Source organism: Macrobrachium rosenbergii, chromosome 10 (assembly GCF_040412425.1).
Source record: "Macrobrachium rosenbergii isolate ZJJX-2024 chromosome 10, ASM4041242v1, whole genome shotgun sequence".
NCBI classification, from domain to species: domain Eukaryota; kingdom Metazoa; phylum Arthropoda; class Malacostraca; order Decapoda; family Palaemonidae; genus Macrobrachium; species Macrobrachium rosenbergii.
The window spans coordinates 51462579-51488866 of NC_089750.1; the positions used below are offsets into that span (position 1 = coordinate 51462579).

Consider the following 26288-nt stretch of genomic DNA (forward strand, 5'->3'; position numbering starts at 1 on the left):
ATATATATATATATATATATATATATATATATATATACTGTATATAATGATTTGCATTTGGAGAAGGAGCGAGGTTTCCAATGTCGCCATCTCCGTGTCCCAACAAAAAGTAAATTATTACTTTTCAAGACCTAATATCGTAAATCTCTCTCTCTCTCTCTCTCTCTCTCTCTCTCTCTCTCTCTCTCTCTCTCTCTCTCTCTCTCTCTCTCTCCTTCATATGCAAATGCAAACATTTGTCTGAATCTTTATGCAATGAACTTTGCATCCAGGTCGACTGGAAGAGGGTTCTCGTTGGAATGGAATCAAAATTCGAATGTTGAAGAATTTTATTTTATACCAAAGTGCGGGTCGCGAAATTTTTCTCTGTCGGCTATATTATCCGTATAATTTATATTGTAAGGATATAATAATATTGATGATGACTGTGTTTAGGTTAATTGTATTGTATTTTTTTTCAGGTAAGGATTCCAGGGTATTCACGATTATTGCAGTATGCACAAGTAAGTACAAGAAGTAATTAGCGCGTAGTGGATGTGTATTCATTAGAATTTTCCCTTTAAACTAAAAGTCGAATTGCTAGACTTCACCTGTTACCTTCTCCCCAGTTTCATTATTAACACCTGATGTTACATTTAAAATATTAAGCGTAGAGGGCATTAGTTATTCGTTACTTAACCAAAATACTTAAGTAACATTTTACAGTTTCTTTCTCACAGCAATATTTCTTTTGCTGATTATATTTATTCCTATTTTAGACATTTATATGAATAAGCATAAACAAAATAAAAGAGGAAAGACTGAAGCAGGACATTTTTTATGAATGGAAAAGTAAAGTGGGCGTTTCTTTTTATGTAAGGCACCAGTCCTCACCAGAGAATCTTTCTTTCTATATCTTCTGATAACATCCATTCTGCCAGCTATGAGAAACCAAGGTAGTTTGGATAATCTTTCATAACTTCATATATATATATATATATATATATATATATATATATATATATATATATATATATATATATATATATATATATATTATATATTATATACATATATATATATATATATATATATATATATATATATATATATATATATATATATATATATATATATATATATAGTGTGTGTGTGTGTGTGTAGGTGGGGACAAGGCGGCCAGAGAGAGATTTTTATAAATATTCTAGCAACTACTCCGAAGTTTGCTTTTAAATAAACTCGAACGAAGCTGTACAGACTTCATAAATTTCTTCTCGCGATGACCAGGCAGTTTTCATTATTCATGAAAAGCTTTCAAAATGGAAGGCTGCGAAAGAAAGAGAGAGAGAGAGAGAGAGAGAGAGAGAGAGAGAGAGAGAGAGAGAGAGAGAGAGAGAGATGATGGGGGCAGGGGCGGGATGTGCATGTTTTCTGTAACCTTAACAGATGGAGTATCCACTGCGCTAATTTTTTCATCCTTTTCCACCACATAGGAAAACAGAGTAAACGGGGAGTGGGAAGTAATATAGAACCGATCCTATATTTATTAAGCATTTGAGAGAGAGAGAGAGAGAGAGAGAGAGAGAGAGAGAGAGAGAGTGTGTGTGTGTTTGTGTCCAATAGTCAGGCATTGTATAAGTGGATGCGTTGGCTCGTTAGAGCTATTTAAAGGTGTTTGCTTGTTATATGGAAATGGCAGCTATTTATACCTCTCACTTCATACCCACTTCGAGTGCAAACAGATTTTTGGTCGAAACGTTTGATTGTAATGACTTTCAGTCAGACGACGTTGATTTTCACTTTTAACTTCATTTTTACATTTTTAGAACATGGAGGTGGCAGACTTGCATTACTTAGCAAGTCGCGTTGGTGGAATTTCGTCTGCAGAGTCGCCTCTGTGGTTCTCCTTATTTTGGTTTTGTGGACAACTGCTTTGTCAGTGTTGTTGATGACAACCAAAAGAGTGAGTTTCTCTCTCTCTCTCTCTCTCTCTCTCTCTCTCTCTCTCTCTCTCTCTCTTTCTCTGTATATGTATATATATATGCAGTCTATATATATATATATATATATATATATATATATATATATATATATATATATATATATATATATGTATATATATATATATATATATATATATATATATATATATATATATATATATATATATATATATATATATATACATACACACACATACATGTACACGTACATTCCTTGGAGGGTGGCTCCAAAGAGTGTCAGACTTGTGGTTCTCAGCATTTTTATTATGGATTGAGATTGCTAACCCCTTTCATATATTTACTGTCTTCAAGCCACCACTGTAAATAATTCCTGTGGTCTTGGGAAAACAATGGATATTTCAAGGTTCGGATCCAAAAGAAAAAAACAGTTTTCTGTACAGTAAAGTTTATCCTGTGCTCATTAGTGGAAGAACGTAGCAGTTACTTTTTCATGTTTTTCTGTGAGGACACTTCCGCTCAGGTCGAAATAGGTATACTTTAAGTGGAAAATGTCGCGTACATTGTTTTAGTTGTAATGCCGTTTATTGTGTCTTTTCATCTCAGTGTTTCAGTAAGTTATTAACTTCCACTTTATATCAGCGATACCTTGTGTATCTCAGTACGCACAGAGTAGATACTCCTGATAAGTATTTCTTTGGCTCACACTTGTCAGGCTTTTTATGTTATATGTGTGTGTGTGTGTGCGTGTGTGTGTGTGGACCAGGAAAACCAATAAACTTTAACATAGTTCTTTTTTTCCAACGTTTCGTAATAGTTTCTCTATGACATCATGAGGGAATCTGTTGAATAATAAATGAAGTTATTTGAAAATTACTGTAAAAAAATTTAAATAACAAGAAAAATAAAATTCCTAGCATACAATACTGTTGAAAGAAACCTTAGGTGGCTAGAGCAGAAGACAGAATGCTCAAAGAGAAAGTCAATTCAGGTCGAGTAGAGGAGGTCTGGATATTTAACTGGGAAACTAATTGTTTAATAAACGGTGGCTAAAGTATAAGCAGTTCGTGAGGATTGGTTGTTTGGCCGTTTACGCTGAAATCATCTCTCTCAATGTAAGTTTTACAATTTTGGAATAAGCTCTGATATTAGAATGTTCGGGATTAGAGAGCCTACAACTAGTATGAAAATTTATTTACCGGTGGGAGTCGATTCTGACCCTCCGTGACCTCCTCGTGGATCCAACGTATGTCCCAAAGTTACACTTTGGGCAAGTAGGCCTATACTTATAAACCACATTGGAGGATAGAAGAAAGCTTAATCGATCCGTGTAGTTAAGAAAGTAACCTATTGTTAAAGGATTTTATGGAATTAATATTAGTTTAATCGCACCATGACTGTGGATAATCTGTACCAACCGTTTTCTAAAAGAGTCATCGTGTAAAAACGGGAATGTTGCAAGTGAAGTTTAAATTTTTCTGGAACGTACGAAATGAATAGGGGCAATGCGTGAATAATAAAGAAACATCAGCTACAGGTTAAAGGGGTGAAAATCAGTCATTTAAAATGATTCTCACGGCATACATATGCATTAAGTGTCTATATATGTATGTATGAGTATTGATTATTCTTAAAACTGAAAAACCCTGGTGCAATTTTACTCTGTGCAAAAACAACTGTTGAACCAAAGAAGAGGCCTTTATGCCGAAAACACTCGGAATGTTAGAAGTTTCAAGAAACCGCCAAGATACCATAAATTTCTTTTTTATTCCGATAACCTCTCAAAGGAGTATAAAAAAGTTTCGTGACCCCTCTTGCCAAATGATGTTACCGCATTAGGGTTTTTCTGAAAAGTTAGTCATTAGCCTTCATTGGGGCACTTGGTTTTCATAATTTTCTTGCTAAATTGATATGGGTTGCTTCTGAAACTTTATTCTCTCTGATTTTATTGGCTTTAGCCTCTGATTCAGCTGTAATCCCTGTTTGTAAAGAGGCTATAAAGTTTTTGAGTATGCAATAATACCCTATTACAGTGCATTAACATGTCATTGTTAAGGGCACACACACACATACACACACACACACACACACACACACACACACACACATATATATATATATATATATATATATATATATATATATATATATATATATATATATATATATATATATATATATATATATATATATATATATATATATGGGGGTGTGCATGTGTATGTATGTATGATTGTACCTTTCTAAATGTCTGTTTCTTACATTAAATCTCAGATAAATCGAGAGAGGTGGCACGTGGGTTCAATCTTTCAACGAGGAACGTTATTTTGGTGGGATCAGCTGATATCTCTCACTCTATATCCTCTTCATTGCTTGCGTTCAATGGAGACTTCATAAGCCCTCCATCATGAATAGCGACCAGGGGCCTTTCCATTAAGTTCCCAGAGTGCCCGTGATACCAGGCACCCATCCCTTTGGTTCCAGACGCCCACCTCCTCTTTTAGTGATCAACGTCGGACTGATTGAAGTGTAAAGACTCTGTGACACTGCTATCGATGCCGCAGTCTGTTTCTTTACTCGATTTTCGGATTATAAAGATGCTGTTGCGGTAGATTGCAGGGTTTAACTATTTTGTTGTTGGTTGAGTTGGTTCACATTGTTAGTTCGTTTCTCTAATATATTTTTATACTTATGAGTGATAACTGTTTCTCAATTGAAAAAATCAGTAACTTTTATTTTTCTGTTAACTAAATCTCTAATATTTTGGTGAAGATATACAACTAATTAGTACAAACATACCTATGTTGATTAATGCACATGTAAGATTCCACCAATATTTGCACTAAAAAGGCCTAAACAATAAATTCTACTAAATATTTAATGCTTAATTCTTTAAGAGGTCGGTGAAAGAGAGATACTTTCCACTTAATTACTCACGGAATTCTTTTGTAACATCCACACTACTTTTTATGACTGATCGCGCAAAATACCACTTGATGGTGGTGGAATCCTCGACATTATTTTAACTTCTGAACTGGTCAAACAAAAGAAAATAAGGCGAACATGAAAATATCACAATAGAAGGGCAGTCATAATTCCTTACCATTTCTTCCTTTCTTTCCAAACCTATAAGTAACGTTTTTTCCCCATGGGGAGTATGGAATGTGGAGTAATAATAATAAATAATGACAATAATTCAGATACCCTTAGTACCGCAATTAATGTTTTATAAAAGCCCAGCCCTCACGTACAGCGCTCCAGACGGGCTTTGCTATTCCCGAGAGGCCGATATGGGCTATCTTTGCTGGGCCATCTCCAAAGGGTGATTCACCTCCAAAAAGCCATTTCCCTAAGGGCAATCGTACAGATCTTCATAAATTCATTTCACTACGGGTCAAGTGAGTCGTTTAATTCATCGCCTGTACATCATGTTTTACTATTGAATATTATTTTATATTACCCTTGAGCTATTCTAATATTCAGTTTCATATGGACAACATTTTGAGGAAATGTCTTGTCAGCTTTCTGTTTTGTTAGCCTTACTACGAAAGTGAGAACTGTACAAGGCTGTATTATTATTATTATTATTATTATTATTATTATTATTATTATTATTATTATTATTATTATTATTATTATTCAGTAGATGAGACCTATTCATTTGGAACAAGCCCATAGGGGCCACTGGCTTGAAATTCAAGCTTCCAAAGAATATGGTGTTTATTAGGAAGAAGTAAGAGGAAGTAAAGAGAAATACAGAAAGAAGAGATCCCACTTATTAAAAAAAATAATAGTAAATAGATAAAAATGTATTAAAATGCAAGAATAGTATTATGGTAGTAATGCATTGCATCTTCGCTTGAACTTCCTAAGTTCCAATTGCACGACTTCCTCTGGGAGGCTGTTCTCCAACGGTGCGAAGGTCAGCAAATTTGGTTCTGGTCAGTCTTGTGTGCGTGACCCCGAAGAGGAGAGAGATACACAAAAATACTTGCTGAAAAATGTAATGGTAACACCAAGGGCAAATCTGTCCATGAGGAAAATGGATATATAGTGAGACAAAGGAGTGTACGGTTTGTAATAATTGCCAGATATGTAGGAACTTAACATTACATGTTTACTTGTGAAGATAAATGAAAGGCTCTGGATTGAGAAAGTAAGGCAGATGATGGGAGGATCGACGGGGGGGGGAAAGCATTGTGTATTTAGACGGGGAAAAGGACGTGTGGAACAAATGGTTATTAGGAAGCAGTCATGTGAGATTTCAGGGACTAAAGCGTAACACGTATATTTGGCATACGTGTCCTTTGAAAAGACTTTGATAGAATTGTGGTATCAATGTTGGGTGTTTAGGATGTATGGGAGTAGAAGGTGATTTATGGAAAGTGGTTGAAAGCTTTTATGAAGAAAATTAAACCTGTGTAACAGTATGCAAATATGGGAGCGACTGGCCTCTGTAGAAGTGGATTCGAGACAAAATTTCTCTTCTGTCTACACGGTAATTTTAAATCTTTAGGATGGAGTAATGCTAGAAGTCAGAGAAAGTACTTTAGCTGTTGTTACGATTTATCCGGATAACTGAATGGACTACTTAGTGTTTGCAGAAGATGGTGCGTTGATATGGTTTAGTGAAAGAATTTGAAACTATTTATACGAGTAAAAAACTGAGAACAAATTATAACAAAAGAAGGGTAAATAGCAACAAGCAGGGTACTAAAATGGATGATGACATGGCAGATGGGATAATTTATGCAGTTGATTCACATGGATATTAGGGACTAGGTACAGCAGACGATGATAGTATAGGATAAGTGAGGTAAGTCACAGAATATGTGCAGTAAGGAAGGTAGCACGGTGTGTCCAAAACATTTGGATGAAAGTTCCATCATAAGTAGAAAATCAGGAATATAAGAAGGGATTATTAACTCTCTTGCATGGAAGTGAATGCTAAATGAAAATGAAATAAAAAAAGGTTACTGCTGTGGAAATTGTTTCCATTGATTAGGTGGGTTAAGGAAGATTGAAAGGTGAGAAATGTACAGATATGGACAGAAATGCAGACAATGTCACTTCAGGTTGAAAGATGGATGAGAGTTTTCTGAGATAGTTTGGTCATGGAGAAAAAAGGAAGACGATAAGTTGATGGAAACAAAGTTTATGAAGAGGGGGAAGAAATAACCAAGAAAGTGATAGCTTTGGACAGCTTTTCTGTGAAACCTTGTACTTACCTTCCCGTCATCCTCAATAGTGACTTCAACAAACTCTCTCAAAATCTCTTTCTTGTGTTATTCAGCTCTGCTTTTCTACTCTTCTCCATATTCAACAAATATTCAAATAGTCTCTCTCTCTCTCTCTCTCTCTCTCTCTCTCTCTCTCTCTCTCTCTCTCTCTCTCTCTCTCTCTCTATATATATATATATATATATATATATATATGTGTGTGTGTGTGTGTATGTGTATGTATATATATGTATATATATATATACACACAAACACACACACACACACACACATACATATATATATATATATATATATATATATATATATATATATATATATATATATATGTGTGTGTGTGTGTGTGTGTGTGTGTGTGTGTGTGTGTGTGTTTGCTAGAGAGAGACACACGAACTAATGTTATATTTAAAGTAAAAGCTTAATCATCTCTCATTTAATTTAATATCAGAATTCAGACTGTATTCACCGGCGTTATCACAGCTTCGGATTAATCAAAACAACAAAATGTTCCATTGTACACGGGAAAAAAATCATCATGCAATTAAACTATTTGGAAGAAAACAAAAATTTATTTGCCATGAAATACACGTGACCCTCATAAACTGGTTCATGAATTCTGAAATGAGTCCTGGAATGTATATCCAACTTTCAGAGAGAATTTAATAGGCAGCAAGGTTCAAATAAAAACGAAAAGAGATTCTGAAACAGCGTAGTTACGAGGTAATTTCCTACGTCTCTGGGTTAGCCTACACGAGGACTATATATATATTTATATATATATATATATATATATATATATATATATATATATATATATATATATATATATATATATATATATATATATATATATATATATATATATATATATATATATATATATATATATATATATATATATATATATATATATATATATATATATATATATATACATATATATATATATATGTGTGTGTGTGTTGTGTGTATGCGTATATATGATCACCTTTTTGAATTTATAAAAACATAAGCAATAGAAAGGTTCACAAATTTTGGCATAGTGAATAATGTTTTCTTTTGAAAGTTTCTGAAGTATTTTAGATTACAAGTATAAAATTACATTTCTGAAAACTCGTCATCCAAATATTTCAACCGCTCTTAAAAACATAAACAAAATTGAACAAGTAAAAAATGCGACAAAGTTTTTTCGGCGCAATCAAGTTTTCTGTACAGCTTATAATCAAGGCCACCGAAAATAGATCTGTCTGTCGGTGGTCTCGGTTTAATGCTGTATGAACCGCGGCCCATGAAACTCAGCCGGCCGTGGTGGCCTGTGTTGTTGCCTTGCCAGAAACACGATCGTGGCTAACTCTAACTTTGAATAAAATAAAAACTACTGGGGATAGAGGGCTGCAATTTGGTATGTTTGATGCTGGGAGGGTGGATGATCAACATACCAGTTTGCAGCCCTCTAGCCTCAGTAGTTTTTAAGATCTAAGGGCGGACAGAAAATAAGTGCGGACGGACAGACAAAGCTGGCACAACAGTTTTCTTTTCAGAAAGCTAAAAAGTTTTATTTTCAAAATAGAAATGGGAATCAAACTTACGTTCGTAAATTTCATATAAACCGGTAGTTTCTTTTCCGTTATTCTGTCTATATACATTACATCTAAGAAAGTAATAGTAAATTCCTCTTCATGAAGGGCATTAATTTTAAGGAATTTGTGAATTTAATTTCCGTAATTAAAATGTTCGTCTTCTGTGGGGGAAGCTTAAAAAAGTAATCGACATACTGGAATCACAGACCATTTTCCCATAAGATATTTGTTAGATGCTTTAAAAATACTAAATAGATATTTCTCAGAACAGTAATAAAGGATCCACAATTGCCATTCCAAACCTTAGTTCATAAAAATTTAAATTATTCCGAAATAGTATTATCTGGTAGAGAAAGTTCCTGATTGTAAAACTCATAAGCAAGATAGTTGAGCTAGTCTTATTCTCTTTCTTTTGTTTCCCTTAATGAAAACTAAAATAATTTATCTTTAGTGCAGATAAATATTCATCCCATTACATTAAACCTGAAATAAGTTTTACTATTGTTGCACAGGATATGATGAATCTGTGAAAATGACTCTTGATGGAAAAGATCAAACAACAGTAATATTTAATGTATAGAAATTTGGTTTTAATGTATATAATATTTATTAAATATACGTCAAATACTACATCACTGAGTCTATGTGGTGAATTTTATTGTTCTGCCGATTAAATCATATTGCCTAAACTCCAGCTATATCTGTTATTTTAACTCTTTTGTCTTTTTAATTAGTGACTTCATAAAAGGCGCATTGTTAACCAGTGAATTAATGAAAAGTTAGTGCAATGAACATTTAAACCCCTATCATACAAATTTACTTTTTTCAGGTGATCATAACCACCCTCAGTCATTTTTGCAACTATTCAGCAAGTAATACCCGTAATTAATCCATAAATTAAGTTACTGGAAGTGACTCGTTTCTAATTTTATTTAGGGCGCTTCAGTCTATTCCCTCTTGACTCTCCCCTGTCGAATTTCTGGTTAACTGGATTAAAGCTGAAAATGCGTCAGTATTATCAAGTAGCTTAGAAAACTACGACATTTAACTTGAGTACATCCAGTTATCAGAGATATTAGTAATTTTGTCTGATTATTTCCAGGGTAAAATTCGTTGAACTGATGAAAGTCTTGAGATTTTGTGAGTTTTGTGTATCTGTGGATAGCCATTTTGGTTTTAAGAGAAATACAGCCTCCACTCAGTGAAATCCGTATTTTCATTTACATATAGAATAAGGTAAAACTCGCTTCAGGATAGGTGGTTCGAGCGTTGGACCACTAACAAAAAGTGTTAAAACATTTGAGCTCAAAGATCAAATCCTGATAATCATCCCTTTTTATTTTGTAAAGTAATTCTGTGGCAAGGCCTTGATCCACAATATAGTGAAAACTTATTTAATGGTTGTTATATATTACATATCCCTCCTCCGTTATATTTATTCATGCTGTTTCTCTGTTTCGCTGTCCTCATTTCAGAACAAGTGGGCGGTGCAGGTATTTTTTAGCCAAAAGAAGCAAGCTGTTAAATTTAATGAAAGTTTCACCTAAATGTCTGCGTACATAGATATAAATATTCCTGGTACAAGGGTCGGGTGGCATTTGAAAATACAATTGGCTTTCATTAAGAGGGGAAAAATTGAGATAAATTTAGAAAGATATTCATTTACACACACACACACATATATGTGTGTGTGTGTGTGTGTTTGTGTTCGCGCGTGCGCAACTGTAAAGTTGACCCTCAGCTATTTCGGATGCTTACGGAGTCTGGCCCTTTGAAATTTTATAGAGACTTATATCGCCTACAATTGATGCCAGCCAACAAAAGATAATCCCATATAATACGTAGCCTAAGCTGAATGAAACTTACACTAACGATTCAGCTTCGAAATTATATTTGAAGACGCATCATGTCTAAATAAGTAGTATAGTAAACAACCTTCATAATAATTAAGATGATCAGTAAAGAAGTACGACAAGTTGAGTCTGTCTTGAATTCTGTTTCCTCTTCAGAGTATTTTCATTGATTTTCCTATTTTTGACTAAAGTCCTTTTTACTCATTCTGTTTCCTCTTCAGAGTATTTCCATTGGCAAGTTCATACCTGCCTTTCTGGGACCTTTCGCTACCTTCCCGAAACCACAACTCTATTGATGATCTGATCTAAAGTCCTTTTTACTCATTCTGTTTCCTCTTCAGAGAAACCTTCCCGAAACCACCACTCTATTGATGATCTGATCTAAAGTCCTAAATTCAATTCTTAAAGGTTACTCTTTTTAGTCATATCCATCTGAATAACCTTATGTCCCTTCCATGAATGATTTCCAAATGGGTAAACTTGGACCTTCTTTCCTAAATTTTATCCCTAATGATGGTCTTGTATACTTTCCTAATCCAATGCCCAAAGGATGAGCCAGGCTCGCTTTCCTAAGCCTTATGCTCAAGAATGATCTTAGCTAAATTCCAAAATTCCGCAATATTACTCTGTTCTACTGTAGATACCCGAAGCATTTTCCTGTGTGATTTTAGCTAAGCTCGTTAAGGGTGGAGTTAGCTAAGACCCTTCAACAGTTTCCCTTAGTAATCCCCGCTAAAGCAGTTTCCCTAATGGCGCCCTTGACTATCCATTTCTCGAAAAACAGTTTTACCCATCTCATCTTAGTCATTGCACAAAGGTTAATCTTAACAAAATTTCATAAGCCATTCCCTTAGGATGTTCTTAGCTTATTTCCGTAAGAATTTCCTAATGGGTGGTATTAGGTGAAATCTTTGATCATTTCCCTAAGGCATACATTAACCACTTTGAGATATTTTCTTTCCCAAAGGGAATTTGACCTTTTGCCTTGAAGAGAATCCTTTGATTCACGTTTTAACAATTACAATCTTTTCTGTAACCAACAGTAGCTTAAAAGCTTGCGCTTTAGCGATATAAAATGATTCCGTAACAGACAGGAAAGTCCCTTACAGAAGTATTTCCCGTCACCTGTACCGGAGCATAGAGATTTTCATATAAAAGGCATCAATTAGTCTTCCGGCAATTAGGAGTCTTTTGGGTTTAGATTGGTACACCTGCGCCCTTTTACACCCACTGCAATTCGACTGACTGCTAAATATATAATTCGTTTCTTAGGCTCACAGAGGTTTAATGCGATTATACAGAACGTAATTAAAGTCTTAGTGCCTGCTCAGATTCCAAACAGGTAACTCTTGGTGATAAGGCGAACTTCTTAAGCAATGGACAAAGAGAACATATATTTGTGCCTACGTGGTTGTGTGTGCGCGTGAGTTTTTTGTAAAGTAAAGGTAAATTTTCTAAGCTCTCACGTTTTATGTATATTTATTTATAAACCATATTCAATTGTAGATTAGCCTTTCATGCCTTTGACTTTGATGACGCAGATTCTTTGGTCCAGTTATGTATAGGGTTTTTATAAATAACGCAATGTCTGTACCTTGTTTATGTCCCTAACGCTATCAGTATTTTAAAGTTAGTTTTATGGAAACATCCACTCTTAACATCGTGCAGTTAACTCTGTCTTTTCTTCCTAATTTCGAGAATTTTCTTCTATTTATAACTTTTCGTCAAAATGATTACTTTTACTTCAATAAAAGGCCCCTTTCATCAGAGTTATTTTTTAATGGTTTTAATGTCCCTTTTTTTTTATTCCTTCCATCCTTTTGATGATTGTGAAATGTCGTTTGCATCAAAATAAATTTTTTCCTAGTTGTTACGTTTTCCTCCTTGTCGGTCTTAACTTTTTTAAAACATGTTTTTCTCACCTGTAATTCGCCGTATTTCATTTCGACGTTTCATTCGGCAGTTTACAGCGTACAAGTTTTCTCTCTTGTAGCCATTTACGCGGCGCTCTTCCTAATTACGCATCTGGCATTTGGTGATTAGGGCAGGTGTCAGGTGCTAATTACATCTCTTCCTCTCACCTTCCAGACACGTCTCGATCTTCATTTTGATTCTCAGTCCGAGTCACTCCGGATTTGTTTGTTTTTAATGCTATTACTCTGGGCGAATTGGTGTGGGTCTCCGAGGGCGTGGAGGGAAACTTCTTAATGTTTCCGCCAATTATCCTTAAGCCATTATTCCTTGCTTGTTTGTCTGAGTAAGCTTACTAGGTACTAAATGCTGGTTCGGATGGTATTTCAATATAGGATAATTATCGTACGCTTAACTCTATGGTATTCAGCTTTCTCATGTTATCTGAAGGAAAATATTTTACTGTCGTTTAAAGTGAATTTACACCAGCCATAAGTAGTTTATGAAGAACAACAACAACTTCCTTTACAGTGATACTTTTATGAACAAGGGCTTGGGTCTTCAGTGGCAAAGGTCATACGGTTGCATTTCTGTTGGCGGAATTTTCTTTGAAAAAGATAAACAAAATACCTTGCTTCTATGAAATATATACATTTTGATCCTCATAAACTTTGTCATCAAAGCTAAACTGGATTCAAAATGCTCTTTAAACTTTTAGTAAAGACTTCATAGGTCCTCAGAGGATAAAAATATTTAAGGTAAGATTAAAGAGGATTCATGGGGGATAAAGTTACGAGTTTTTTTTTTTTTATAGTTCATTGGCTTACTCAGGGATTGCTGCACTCTTTTATGTAGTCAAGTTAAGTCAGTCTCACATATTCTCCGTAATTACCTCTCCTATATTGGTTAGGTTTTGTGGAATGTTTATTGCCTGTGTGTTCCAATACATATGAGTGTCTATAAGCATGATTATTGGAAAACTGAAAAGAAAAACAAATATTTTTTTTTCTTAGCGATTCATCAGCTCCAGGGATATCCGATTCCATTAGGTTACGGATCCAAGTCTGAATCTGTTTTCATGGTATTTTTATCACTTCATTGTTACCATTATTTCGTATTTTAAGAGAAGAACAGGTCCCGGCTGTTTGTGTAAGAAAACTTGCGTAACCCACAGTCTTGGATATGCATTCTAAATGCATCTTAGGTTTAGTGAAAGAAAATGTGCGCGATACAGCGTATGGGTAATTATACTAGTATCATGAAATAGGTTTCCTTTCTGATTTATAATCTTGATTAGCTTATGCTACCATTCCAGCAAATCGTCACTTGGTATTGTTAGTTGCTACCTATGAGTCTGTCTTTTTCTAGCCGAAACATACACGCATGCTCACAAGCTTTATTATTCAGTCAGTGAGGTTATGTCTTTGGTAAGTTCTTCGTTGGAGGGGTGGGTAGAGCTCTCGGCTAGCACGCTGTTGGCCCAGCGTTCGACTCTCCGACCGGCCAGCGAAGAATTAGAGGAATTTATTCTCGGTGATAGAAATTCATTTCTTGTAATGATATGGTTCGGATTCCACAATAAGCTGTAGGTCCCGTTGCTAGGTAACCAGTTGGTTCTTAGCCACGTAAAATAAATCTAATCCTTCGGGCCAGCCCTGGGAGAGCTGTTAATCAACTCAGTGGTCTGGTTAAACGAAGATGTACTTAGCACTTTTTATGTTTTTGGTGCTCACGAAGTTGTATGGAAAGATTAAAACAGAAAAATGAAAAGCTATATTGTTCACATTACGCTCATGTTCGAGTTACTATAGCGAAGCAACCCAAAAAGATACCATGGTTCGTTGAGTGTTTTTACTGAATTACGGAGAGGTAAGATTGAAAACTATGGCATGGTATCCGTTATTCCTGAATAATACAGAACAAAATTAAATAATTTCACACTGGAGTTTCTATTCACTCGAACTTTTCTTATTGGCAAAGTCTTATCGAATGGAAAGGGATATATATATATATATATATATATATATATATATATATATATATATATATATATATATATATATATATATATATATATATATATATATATATATTTTTTTTTTTTTTTTTTTTTTTTTTTATTATGTGAGATGACAGGTTTAGTTCACGAGCCTTACAGTGTCACTTTGGAGAATTGTGCTTTCTCTCTCTCTCTCTCTCTCTCTCTCTCTCTCTCTCTCTCTCTCTCTCTCTCTCTCTCTCTCTCTAAGTTGTGTGTAGTAATTTTTCTAGAAGAATTATTGGAAAGTTTGTAAATAAATGTGTCCTCTCTCTCTCTCTCTCTCTCTCTCTCTCTCTCTCTCTCTCTCTCTCTCTCTCTCTCTCTGTCTAAGTTGTGTGTAGTAATTTTTTTTCTAGAAAAATTATTAGAAAGTTTGCAAATGAATGTGTCCCTCTCTCTCTCTCTCTCTCTCTCTCTCTCTCTCTCTCTCTCTCTCTCTCTCTCTCTCTCTCTCTCTCTCTCTAAGTTATGTGTAGTAATTTTTTTCTAGAAAAATTATTAGAAAGTATGTAAATGTTTACTCTCTCTCTCTCTCTCTCTGTAATTTACAGCTCTTAGTAAATAAAGAAACAGAATTTGGTGGGACGGTGAATCACGGGATCTGCATGTTTTTACCGTATGCTAATGATTTTGTTATCGCGTTGGATAAAAGATTTAATGATTAAAGGAGACCGAAAAATATTCTTTCATCGTAATTACATTTGATAAATTAAGTATATGTTGATCGGTCAGCGGGTGCGGAGACATTCCTGCAGCAGGAAACTGGGCATTATATTTGTTATATATGTAAGAGTTTAATAATGGTTAATTCTAATGTGTAAGCTTATTGAGTTGACATTGTTTTTCTTTGTAGTTTGCTTTTATATAATATATATATATATATATATATATATATATATATATATATATATATATATATATATATATATATATATATATATATATATATATATATCAGTCTAGCCTCTTATATGCAGCCAAAGCCTTTCCAGGAGAATGCATGCATACCACAACCCCGCATACTGAAGGAAATTTATATTACAAATCTCAGACTACTAAGAGACGAATGAAAAGAAATGTGGGTGAAAACTGAGGTATATCCAACGTTACCAGTTATGTATAGTTGCATGAGAATATTTACAGAATATGAACAGTGGAGCTGTGGACATAGAAAATGGTTGTTGCTAAAAAGAGAAGCAATAATAAACTGTGTTGTCAGCAATTAAAAATTACTGCATGCATTCTGCTGGAAAGGCTTTGACTGCACATAAGAGGCTAGATTGATCTGGTAGCAATGACATTTCTGTCTGTGACCTTTTTAGCTGAAGGTGACCTTACGTCTTTTGTCATCCACTTCTCTAACCCTTGGGCTCTGACCTTCAATCTTCTCTAAGCTTACAGGTACGGTCAACCCTTACCTCCCACAATTATCTCGTTTTGTGAAACTCAGTTTTCCTTGACCATATTCTCTGGCAGGAAATTTTATTTGTTTTCCTTTCATAATTCCTTCTGGTTCAAAATCCTTCTTTCAACCTATGTTATTATTTGCTCTGTCATTGTTCGGTGTTCAGTGATGGTTTTCAAGGGCGTATAACCTTATAAATTATTTTAGTATTAATTATTGACTCTTCTAAATTTTTGATTTTGAATAAAACGAGGGAATGTTGCACCCTGGTGTTCTGTTGAGTCCAACGTAAATTTGTTGGTTAGATGCTTAATTTTCTCTCTTGCTGTTGAACTGGTAGATGACTCCGGCTCTATCACTGGGTTGTAATTGGGGCTTGCTGCCTTCCATAATGCTAAACGTTGTTTTAAGTGAATACGAGTAAAAGGTTTAATATCTGATTTCTGCACTCTGTACATTACATTTTTTCTAGTAATGCCTTACACAGTTTTCTTCTTGGTACAGTCGTTGTGAAACAGTTATGTAAACACTTTTGGCATGATTAAAGCCGAGAAGAAGATGAAGAGTGAGAGGGATTTTAAAGAGAACAGTTATCTGACGTTATATTAAAAACGAGTTCAAACAGCCATATCGACAAGATACACCCTCGTCTCAGACCCTCTTTTTTCACGAAACTAATCACTCTCCCATCTACACCTTCTAACGCCCCTTAATTTATTCCTAAAACTTCTTAGTGCCCTTGAACATATACCCTCAACACTATCTTACATCTGCATCAAATATATTCCATTCACTCATAAGGTTTTCTATTTTCATTTACTTCCCATAAGTTACCTTCTGTTTCTTCATGTGAACAGATTTTTTTATAAATTCTTAAAAGACCTTTCCCTTTTCCACTCACTGTCTTTGTCCTTTTTTTTTTACCTTGTTATATAAAGCTCCATGATAATTTCTTCTGTCAAGTAATTGCACTGCAAGCAGTCTTTCTTTATTCTGGGGTAGCGGTGGCTCACTAACCTTCTAATTTCATCTTCCCACACTTACTAATTTTGCTCTTTCTGCCTCTGCCATCACTAATATTTCCTACTGCCTGTATGACCCCATCCGTGAATTTTGCACACCCATGAACCCATTCAAAACAATAAAAGCGCTTTTGCAACGCTTTCTCTACTATCCGCAATCACTCTTTGCCCTTCTCAATTCTGCATTTCTGCTTGCACTGTTCTTTCATTTCCGCCTCACTGAATAATATATCTCTTTTTCTGTTGAGGTTTACTTACATACATGCATATAAATGTATATGTATAGATATATGTATGTACGTATGAATATGTATAATGTATATATATATATATATATATATATATATATATATATATATATATATATATATATATATATATATATATATATATATATACTGTATATATTATATAAAAAAATTATATCGTTGTTTGGAGCTTAGAGGGAATGGAACCAAGTGTTACCTTCCTTTGTATGTGTGTCTCGGTTTGTGAGCGTGTGTACACGACATCTGAAACCGCAGCTATATTATTGACATTAAACTGAGTAGGTAAATAGGATGCCAATATTACACCTTAAAATATTCATCAAAAAGCATCTCGTTTGTATTCTGAGGACTCGAGAGATACAGAAAGGGAGCGAGAGAGAAATCAGGAAATTTTAGGATATAAGTAAATAATATTTTTTAGAGTGAAAAAAAAAAATCTTTACGAGGAAAATAAAAATTCGATGCCGATGACATTACCGAGGGAAGGGACGTAGCTATCTGGAGAACTTATGTGTCCTTTCGGAAGTCAAAAGTGTTAATATCCTGCCATAAATAGAAGGGAAGGGAAGATGAAAGAGTGAATGAAAAGGGGAGAGAAAGTGTTATGAATATATATATATATATATAATATATATATATATATATATATATATATATATATATATATATATATATATATATATATATATATATATATATATATATAATATATATATATATATATATATATATATATATATATATATATATATATATATATATATATATATATATATATATATATATATATATGTGTGTGTGTGTGTGTGTGTGTGTGTGTGTGTGTGTGTGTGTGTGTGTTTATGGAATGAACACATGGAAACGTCCTGGACTCTCGCTCGAAAGACCGTGGTTCGGTCCTGTTGTAAGTGAAAAATTTATTTCTGTGATACATAGTACTCAGGTTCCAACTTCTTTTATAACTTATATGTGGAGGAATTTCTAACGTCCTGGATTGTCACTCGAAAGACCCGGGTTCGGTCCTGATGTGAGCAAAAAATTTACATCTATCTATCTATCTATCTATCTGTCTATCTATCTATCTATATATATATATATATATATATATATATATATATATATATATATATATATATTTATATATCATTATATATTACCACTGGTGAAAAATTAGAGACCAGTTTCGACTTTATTTCCAAGCCATTGACAAAGGTTAAGAAATCAGTGTTCACATCTGTGTTTTTAAGAGCATTACAGATTTGTAGCCCTGAATATATTGATGAGGAAATAGCTAAGATTAGTAATACAGGCAAGAAATTGCAATATTCAGACAGCGTATTAGACAATGCATTAGAAACGGTAAAAAAGACTACGTATCAAAACCAAAAAGAACCTTGCAACACAAAAAATCTGCTTGTACTATATTATAATTATTATAAGAAAGATATCCCCCACCTCCTTAAGAATTTTGGCGATAATGTCGCATTTAAGAACAATAAAACAATGAAACCTACTTATAAAGAACTTCTCCAACAATACTGAAGGATGTGTATATAAAACGCCATGTAAGTCGTGTGACAACTTTTATATTGGTCAAACCGGTAAAGCACGGGAAAGGAGAATAGAGCAGCATAAAAAAATGTTTGAGATATGCACAGGTGAACAGCGGAATTTTTGTACATGTTAGTGAGAACAATCATGCTATCAGCTGGGAAGGGACAAGAAAGATGTAGTATTCCAATAATGCGCTGGAAAGGAATATCATTGAATCTAGCTTTATAAAAGAAAGTTATGGCCAAAAGATGAATGTCAGTCAAGGCGTGTATAAACTTGATCTTATAATATCAAAAGAAATTTGTAAAATTTTATAATTGAAAGCTCCAGCACATGAAATAATCTTCCATTCAGACCTATCATCTCATATGCCGGAGATTTCAGTTATAAAATTTCTAAGTGGTTAGCCGGCCTCCTTTCCCCTTTCTTAGGCACATTTTCTCCCAGTCATATTAAACATTCTGAAGATTTCTGTCACAAATTCAAATAAGCACAAATACCACCTATACATGGAATATTTTGAAACTGTAATAATAAATGCAATAAAACCTAAAGACATGCTGTGGATGCGATATGTAGATAATATCCTAATTTTTTATGATGACAGGTGGAGCAGTTTCAATGAATTTCTTTCAAAACTAAATGTATTAGTGCCCAGCATCACATCAAAGTTGAGTGGGAAAAAGACAACAAAATTCCTTGATGTTTTAATAATTAGAGACACGACAGAATGCAAATTTACCGTATACAGAAAACCAACTTTTTCACTTCCATACATACACTGTTTTAGTTATCATGACAGATCTATCAAGATCGCGTGGCCAGCAATTTATTCTCAAGAGCCTTACGGATTTGCTCCCCGGATTTCCTAGAAAAGGAATTTGAACTAATCCGTAGGCAGCTGTCATCTTTGAAATACCCTGACCATATAATTCAGAAAGTGATCCATAAAGCTAACACAATATTCTGTCGTGCCCCGCAAAACAAGACTAGAGAGACACCCAACAATAAAATGAAAATCCTACACCTGGACAGGATAAGGACGTTGACACAGACATGGAAATTCTTACCCTTTTGCTTTTATAGGACCCACTTATATATATATATATATATATATATATATATATATATATATATATATATATATACTGTATATATATATAGATATATATATTATATATATACATACATACATATGCATATATATATATATATATATATATATATATATATATATATATATATATATATATATATATATATATATATATATATATATATATATAAGTGGGTCCTTGCTTTTACGTCCAACAAAAGCCAGTCCCCTAAGGCACAGCAGTATATGAAATACCTTGCCTCGACTGTGACAAATCGTATATGGGTTTTACTGGTAAAACCCCCCGAGATTAATACAATATAAAAAGGTCAGTAAGCTATGACCAACAGAGCTCAGCTATTTTTAACCATATAAATAACCATAACCACAGGAAAAACTGGAATGCGTCTCGTATAATTTATAGCAGCAGTTGTCGGTTCAAAATCCAGATGGTGGGATCAGCCCTGATGCAACAAAGAAATACGATGAATCTATCCAATGGATCATGGAACTCAGATATTATAGATAAAATCTTCCTCCAACCAGCGATTAAGAAGATTAAGAAGCTATCAACAGGAGTGACGTAACGGCTGACCTCTGGATTTCCTAGTATAAATACAGCCTGTCTGTATTCCTTACTTCATCCATATACTTGCCAGTAGAGGGAGACAGTTTGGTCTCTGAAATATAGCAATAACTTTCTACATTTTGGCGTTTTTATGGGCTCCTATTTATATATATATATATATATATATATATATATATATATATATATATATATATATATATATATATATATATATATATAATTCATTCATGTAGACTGGTTGATTTGATTGAATGATTATATTATTTTGTGTAGTATTGATGTACAGTTAAAATGTTATAGAGCAGAAATAAAGAATTTCTTTATCTACGCAGTTTTGCAGGAAGTAGTTGCCGTACGACGTTTAGCATAAAAATAAACATGAGAGAGAGAGAGAGAGAGAGAGAGAGAGAGAGAGAGAGAGAGAGAGAGAGAGGGGGTCATGGATGACGTTCGAGTGATGTGGGTGAAATAATTTCAGAATTATTTTCAAATATCTCTGAATAATGGCTGCGTAACACCGTTGAACAAAAATAGAACATCATATATTCCCGAATCAAGATGAAAGATATTGTAACTTTAGGCCTGTTTTTTGGTACTTTTGTGTAGACTTTGCATTGTGCACTTTGAATAAAAATACACTCTCTCTCTCTCTCTCTCTCTCTCTCTCTCTCTCTCTCTCTCTCTCTCTCTCTCTCTTTTATGTAGGTCCTTCTTTCTGTCTTTTACTCTTTTTCTCTTACGCTTTGTCAACAAAAGCAGCCATAAGCATTATGGGGTTATTTCTCTAAGAAACGCCTCCATCAACCCTTTGTAATAGTCCTATTTTCTTGTTACTTTATAATAAATATTGCTTTCTGCGCTTTAGATGAAAGACGACTCTCTCTCTCTCTCTCTCTCTCTCTCTCTCTCTCTCTCTCTCTCTCTCTCTCTCTCTCTCTGTATATGCTTGTTTCACAACTATTCTTGGAATAGTTGCTCTCTCTTGCATTGCGGAATCAAATAATCTCTCTCTCTCGCTCTTTCTCCCTTTTCCTCTGTCTTTCTTTTTCTTTCTCCCTTTCTCTTTCTCAACAAAAATAGCCAAAGGCATTATGGGATTATTTCTATAAGAAACGCCTCCATCAACCCAGCCAGAGTGCGTGCTTGTGCCGAAGCATTTTCCTTAAGTAATGCAGGCGAAGACTTCCGTCGAGGGTAGTCATAGCGAGGGGAAACTCTAACACTGTTAGAAAGGGGAAAGACATTACCCTTTCATGAAAATGGATTTGGATATGTTCACAAATATATTTTATTGGATTTTAAAGGTCGAACTGGGATAGGAAGGTTCAGGATACATGTTTTTTTTTTTAATTTGTAGTTGGTATAGTAAAGGGTGGTGTAACGTTAATTCATCAAAGGATATTTTTTTATTACTATGTGGCAATGTATTTCAAAGGAAAACAGTGTAAGGATGATATTTTGAAGAAATAAATGGCAATTCGTTGAGCGTAGCATTTATGCGATATTTCCAAGTATGTGTCACACCAAGGTATGCTGTCAACTTCACAAACTCCGAGGAAAGATGTGGAATAGATTTTACGTGAAAATGCGCACAGGCAATATCTTACATGGCAGCTGACGAAACCCTCAGGCCAAGGTGAGCTGAAGAGTTCGTCAGTTATCCTGTTCTTTATTAACTCTGGCAGTTAAAGCGACAAGAATAATTCAGAGCAAGATTAGTTGTTTATCCTACAAGAAACACATGTTATAATGTCTAAATTTTAGTATCTAATTTAGGATTCCTGAAATCGAGGCAAAACAGATGGTTTCTATTATTCTTTGGTTATCTCAGTGGTTTCTTTGCTGCTTCAGTCAACTTTCACCATTCCCAGATCTTCTTAATAAAGGCGGATGACATTGCTCCTTTTAGACAACCATTCAGCCCCTGCATATGCTCTAGAATTCAGTAATTCACGGCTGGCCTTGATTTGTATTAACCTTCTTCTTTTATTAAGCCTCACCCACCCCTTCATGTTGTGCCGTCGACTTGAACATGATAAAATGAAGTATGATATTTTAATACGTTTTAACATCCGTGTTTTCCAGGACACTGACGATATTTGTTTATGGTAACTTAACGACAATAAATTTCATGAGCTACACATTGTGAGAAGACTGATTTTCTTTCTTGTGTGCTTGATGATTTTCTTTCTTGTGTGGTTGATGATATTGTCGCCACATCAACTAAAGAGACGGAGTAATAAAATTCATGGATAAAGAGAAGATAAGGTATCGTCACTTGCTTTTTCCAGTACTTAGTTTTGACGAGTCGAACAAAATGGAATGAACGAATGCATTCTGAAGAATCTTTGCTGCTTGAGAGTGTCAACTGACACTAAGAGAGAACTGATTGGTGAGTGGTTCATGCTGTAAGGATGGTTTTTCCCTTTCACTGAGGGGAGAGCAGGCAATTACGTAAAAAGCTCTTGATGAGCTTTGGTGAGGCGGAAGGCCAAATGGACTTCTGTGTCTTTCTCGGCTGAGACAGGTGAAGGTTTTTGAGAAATGATTAGGGAAAGATTGGGGTATGGAATACGTCAGATTATGCCCAGATTTCAAAATGAAGTTGTATCTTATATTTTTAAAAGCCATTATTTTCAAGACATGGTGTGTCTCTCTTTTTACATTGCATCATGTGCTATTACTGTGCTCTGAGAAATAAATGATAATTTCATGTCGTACGTGAAAGAAAACGTAAATAACACAGGATATTTTGGGTAACTGTTAATTGTGTTTTCGCATTATTGGCGTATGTATTCCAATCACATTGGCAGACGTTTACAGTCCCTGATTTGCCCTTTCTCCTTTATACTGGTTTCTAAAATGGACGATGTAAAAGATAGAGACGTGTAATTTTTTTACTAAACAGGTTCGTAGAGGAAGTGATAATATAACAAGTAAACAAATGCGCCGAATTTTTTTAGGCGCAATCGAGTTTTCTGTACAGCGTATGATGCTGTATGAAACTTTCAGCCACGACCCATGAAATTTTTAGCCGTGGTCCATGAAACTTCCAGCCACTGCCCGGTGGTGGCCTGTGTTGTTGGTACCTATAGCAGTGCCAGACCTACGACCTATGGCTAACTTTAACCTTAAATAAAATTATAAACTACTGATGTTAGAGGGCTGCAATTTGGTATGTTTAGTGATTGGAAGGTAGATGATCAACCTACTAATTTCCAACCCTCTAGCCTCAGTAGTTTTTAAGATCTTAGGGCGGACAGAAAAAGTGCGAACGGACAGACAAAGCCATCTCAATATTTTTCTTTTTCGGAAAACTAAAACCCAAGGATATTAATGAATATTGTAACTTGAAAGCTCTGCAGATAAAGTATCCAAGCTCTAATCGGTAAATAAAAAGAATTAGCAAAGAAAGAAACTTAATATTTAATAGGAATATTAGGCCAGAGGTGTTTTGAAATAAATTAATTATGAAGTTGACTGATAGCTATTCAGTGTCAACAAGAGAAAACATTCGAAATTATGAATGACGCGATTTAACACGAATTGAAACATAATTTCAGTAATTGTAGGATTTTGTCATATTCCCAGTAACAAAAAATTAACTCTGCGTGGAATGACATTTTTCTTTAATCTCGCTCAAGCAATCAAGTTCATTCTGAGCTTGGGAAAGATTTCTGAGCGTTAAGTGAAATCGGCTTAATTAATTGCGCTGAAATCGGAAGTTGTGAAACTTGTAAATTAAGACTGCATTCAGTCTTGCCTATTTTAAAGCATATTACTCAGATTCTGTATACAAACGTTAAGTTTAGTTTTCCTTTATTTGGAGAATTTTTTTCACAAAATATGGTCTTGGTGGGCCTGCAGATAAATATCTATCTATCTATCTATCTGTCTATCTGTCTGTCTGTCTGTCTGTCTGTCTATCTATCTGTCTATCTATCTATCTATCTATCTATTTATATATAGATAGATATATATACATATACATATATACATGCATGTATACATACACTCATAACAGATCCGTATATATATACATACATATACATATGCACATGTATACACACACACTTAAAAATCAAGACATAAATATCACACCTGCAAAAAAAGTGAAGGTTACATAATGTGAATTAAAGCTGATTTGGGTGTCGAAAACAGAATCGAAACAATTCCAAAAAGCCAAGAAAATGGAGGAAAGCATTAGGCACGTTCAGGAGGAAGCTTAAGAGACCGAGAAGAATCTGAATGACTGACAGAGAGAGAGAGATGATATTCGCGCGCGACAAAAGCGGGGGTAATCGAGGGAAGTGCAAGAAATCGGGCAAGAGCTCCCTGCTTTTAGGCGAAGTAGTTTCAGTCGACTTCGTGTTTGCTGAGAGAAACATCGTATATGTTCGAGTGAATTCAGGAAAGTAAATCAGAAGCTTTCAGGAAAAAATGTGTCGTTTTTTTTTTCGTTGTGTATATTTTGTCATTGTGAGAGTATATTAGGAGGCATCTGCTATGATGGGTTGTGGTGTAGGTAAAGATAATTAGAAGTACATTGCATTACTATAATAGAAATACGGTTCTCGTTTGCTTCCAGTGACATTTAAACTCACATATGAATAATTCATAAAGGAAAAAAGCTTGTGTTAGGAGAGAAATTAATCATTTAGTGATATCAGTTAACTCTGTGGCAATAGATGTGAGAAACAGCAGAGACACTTGAAATGAATAACACCCAAAAAGGCATTTTGCACTCTTCGTATACAATAATGGAAAAAATGTAGAAACATGTGGGATCCCTGCCCACGTAGGGATCAAAGGAAATAAAGATGCAGACAAAGCAGCCAACGAAGCACCCCACATGACAAGATCAAATGTTAATATCCCTGTTACTGATTATGTAAGATACATAAAAATGGGCATCATAAATAAATGGCAATATATATGAGATGAAGACCTTGAAAGTAATAGATTGAAACAAAAAACCTAATGTTAAAAAATGGAGTTCACCATATCAGAGAGAGACACGCACAAGTAATTCTAACACGTCTCAGAATAGGCCATACTCGTCTGACACATGGGCACTCAATGAGCAGTCAAAGTGGCCCGGCTCCCGAGTGTTCAGAGTGCAGGGTGATAGTAACGGTCAGACATGTGTTACGTGAGCGTCCAAAGTATGACCAACAGCGACTGTCAGCTTTTGGGAATGAATCAATAAATGAAATTTTGTCAGAATCTTTTACATTTTCAGTCGTTCCGATTTTGTTGTTCATGAGGAACTGTGGTTTGATAGATAAAACATGAAAATAAGTAAATAATAAAAGCACGAAAACATAGCACTTGTCGAATTTAAATTTAAATTTTTTAAATGTTTCTTAATTATTATGAATTTTAATATACCTTTTTGGTGTGGAAGCATGAGTAAATGTATTTATTGTGTGTATGTGTTACAGTATGAGAACGTGAGCCTATGTGGTATTGTATCCTAATCCTTCGGGCCAGCCCTATAAGAGCTGAAAGTCAGCTCAGTGGTCTGGCTAAACTACTTTAACACTACTACTACTCGTCGTCGGTAAGGAGATTGATGTTTGTACTGACTGATTTGATGTAACTGATTGGCGTTTCGTCATCCAAAGTCACCAACGGTTTTACCAAAGACTACGCTCTATAAAAAAGTAATATAAAAAAAGAATTCCTTACTTTGAAGAGTTACTAGTTTTTACAAATATTAATTGAATAAAATGATAGTTGCCACATGACTTACAATGCTAGAAATGGAAAGTATTTAGCAGATTCC

At 34.5% G+C, this 26288-nt stretch overlaps 1 protein-coding gene across 1 annotated transcript in view; it reads right to left on the reverse strand.

Moving 5' to 3' along the window:
- LOC136842629 (uncharacterized) overlaps window positions 1–26288 on the reverse strand; it is a 1039791-nt gene that overhangs the window by 526876 nt on the left and 486627 nt on the right. The window lies entirely within an intron of this gene.